At 38.9% G+C, this 3,096-nt stretch overlaps 1 long non-coding RNA gene across 1 annotated transcript in view; it reads right to left on the bottom strand.

The window, feature by feature from the left end:
- Positions 1 to 1,655: 1,655 nt before the first annotated feature.
- Positions 1,656 to 3,096, bottom strand: part of LOC109364467 — a 5,754-nt gene continuing 4,313 nt past the window's right edge. Inside the window, exons 4-5 of the long non-coding RNA XR_002110401.2 lie at positions 2,734 to 3,026; positions 1,656 to 2,099 (exon numbers count right to left, since the gene is read on the bottom strand). This is a non-coding gene — a long non-coding RNA (uncharacterized LOC109364467). The remainder of the gene's footprint in view (positions 2,100 to 2,733; positions 3,027 to 3,096) is intronic.

Here is a 3,096-nt window from a genome sequence, read left to right as displayed (position 1 = left end):
GTTCAAGGCCAGGTTGGATGGGGCCCTGGGCAGCCTTGAATAGAATTAGATATGGAAGCTAGAGGCCCTGCCTGCGGCAGAGGAGATGGAGTTTGATGATCCTTGAGGTCCCTTCCAATATAAGCCATTCTATGATTCTACGGAAATGATCTGCTCCATAACCTTCCCTGGCACCAAGGTCAGACTACAGGCCTGTAGTTCCCCAGATCTTCCTTACAATCTTTCTTGTAGATCGGAGGCACGCTGGCAAGCACCCAATCTTCTAGGACCTCCCCAGTTGATCAGGACTGATGCTAGATGTTGGAAAGCAGCTTGGCTATCACCTCCACCAGTTCCCTCAGCACCTTTGGCTGGATCTAGTCTGGAGTAGTAGGTTTCTGTTTCCACCTGAATTGTGGGGGTTTATTCTGTTCCGCATCCCAGACTTTCAGGTCAAGGGGTGAAATACCTTGAAGAGTTCAACCTTGACCTTTCTGATTTTCTCCCTGCATATCTTAACAACTTCTCTGTACTCTCCCCAAGTTGTCCATCCTTCTTCCACACATGGGAGACACACTTTTTCTCCTGAAGCCTCAGAAAAATTTCCCTGTTCATCCACACTCTTACAAAGGCAGGCTGTAGGAGTTGGGATTGTGCAGCCTGGAGAAGAGAAGATTCTGGGGAAATCTCATTCCAGCCTTCCAGTCCTTGAAAAGTACTTGTGAGCAGAAGGGAGAATGAATTTTTACATAGCATGTTCACTGCATGAGATGACTATAGGACCACAAGTAATGAAACTAAAAAGAGGGAGATCTAGATTAGATCTTAGGAAGAAATTTTTCACTCAGACAGTAGTGAAGCACTGAAACTGGTTGCCCAAAGAAGGTGTGGATTATCCCGTCCTTGGAAGTATTCAAGGTCAGACTGGATGGGGCTCTTGGAGAGAGCAACCCTGTAAACAGCAGTGGAGTTTGATCTAGGTCATCTCTAAGATTCCTTCCAAACCAAGTCATTCTTAAGATTTTATAATTCTACAATTTGGTTCTCATTCTGGAATTATATCATCTGATGCAACAACTATCTGTCTCATGGAAACACAACAGAATCTCAGGACAGATTTAGTGTTTAGACTGAGCTGGACAACAGTGCATCCTCTAGAGACAGTGGTGGAGATGTGTGATTCTGGAGTTCAGTTTATCTCTTTTTTATGATAGATATTTAAGAGAGTGATCTACAGAAAATTATTTATCTTAGTTACATCTCTCCATTAGCAATGAGAACTTTAAGGAATAGCTTAAATTAGACAATTAACAACAGCTAAAAGCAGAGGTAAATTTCATCTATTGCTACTATATATGCTCTCCTTATTCATGAAGATTATGCTCAGCTGCACATGAGGATTTGGTGGTGACTGTCTGTCCTTTGTGTGACACTCATCCTACCAAACTTACTCTGTGAGTGTGACCCAATGAACTCTCTAGAACATTTCAATTCATTACATTATCATTGCTTTCATAAAGTTGTAGATATGTGATATTATTTACAAATGCCAGTGTCAGGAGTAAGTTTTGTATTCCAGTTCTGCTTGGTTTTCTCTTCCCAACTTTTATTTACTACCTAGACTAACTAGCCTTTTGACTTACAGTACACAGGAAGGAAATATTCAACACCAGTGCAAAATTCAGGCCTCCAATGATTATGTGACTATGGCCTCAAGAAATCACTTGAAAAATGGTGTGGGTAATACTGTTGTAATCGACTTGTATTGTAAAATTTAAATTATATTTCTTGGCATGTCTGACCAAAATCTTATCCAACGCAGAATACGTACTGATAAAGTCAATGTCAAAGCTTGCAATGGAAGCAACTGAAAATACAGAAACAATTACTGCCCAACTGTCTTTGTTTAATTTGTTATTTATTTATGAGCAATCTTATCTTATTATTTCTGCCAAATTTGTATTTTACTGCAGCCAGAAAAAGAAAACAAATCTTTGTTCTTGATTTTCACACAGCTGTGTTCTATTGGAGGTGCTTCTCAGTTTCCAGCAAGTAAGAATCATTGTTCACATAAGAACTGTATTCATTTTTTTGGCAGCTAAGACCCACACATTCATTTCCTGAAAAGAGACAAGAAATAAGCTTTGTACAATTGCGTATGGATGTGGATCTACAATTGTGCTGTAATGCTGCGCTGGAAATGAATTTCTTCTCTGCAAATCAATTTGTTCATTAGAATGATCTCCAAATTTTTGCTGGACTCAAAGGCATTTTAGACCTACATTTCTTTAATGAGTGTTTAAATAACCATTCTGCTGATGTACTAGGAGTAGCTTATTAATAAAACTGCAGAATTTTTGTCTGAAAGTTAGCTCTGTATGTCATATTTATTATGACTCTCTGCTTAGAGATTTAGTGGGAAGCCTGGTTCAAGCTTGCATCATATTGTTCAGGGAAATTTTTTAATAACAGTTTACATTTATCTAGGTGCGTAACTACATATATAGATATATGTATATATATATATATACTAATTATACTATATTAATATTCGAACAAAATTGACAACATATTTCATTGACACACACAAAATTAACCATTTCTAATCCTTGTCTTAGTTCATCATCCCCACACTCTTGCAAATTCGACCAGTTCAGTCTTCCTGAGTAATGAGAATTTAATCCACTATTTAACAAATCAGTAATCCAGAGCAACATCACAGCGATTATGATTCCACTTCACATTAGGACTTACTTGGGGATCACAGAATCATGGATTTGGGTTGGAAGGGACCTTTAAGATCATCTAGTTCCAGTCTTCCTGCTATACTCAGAGATGCCTCCCTCTACGCCAAGTTTTTCAAAGCCCCATCTAGCCTCCATGGGCTCCTCCAACCACGAATACTTTCAGGGTGAGTGTCCACAGCTTCACTGGACAACCTATTCCAGTGGCTCATCATCTTCACAGTAAAGAGAACTTGCCCATATTCCATGTTAGATCATGGAGGTACTGAATCCACTCTTCGTACATGAACATAATCTGAAGGTCTAGAAAAAGAATGTAGAAAGTGAAATACTCATTTTGCCATAAGGGTCTTTATATCCCAGCATCAAAAAG

This window comes from Meleagris gallopavo, unplaced genomic scaffold (assembly GCF_000146605.3).
Source record: "Meleagris gallopavo isolate NT-WF06-2002-E0010 breed Aviagen turkey brand Nicholas breeding stock unplaced genomic scaffold, Turkey_5.1 ChrUn_random_7180001860412, whole genome shotgun sequence".
Taxonomy (NCBI): domain Eukaryota; kingdom Metazoa; phylum Chordata; class Aves; order Galliformes; family Phasianidae; genus Meleagris; species Meleagris gallopavo.
Note: the sequence above shows the minus strand (reverse complement) of the source record. Positions and strands in the feature narration are given on the sequence as shown.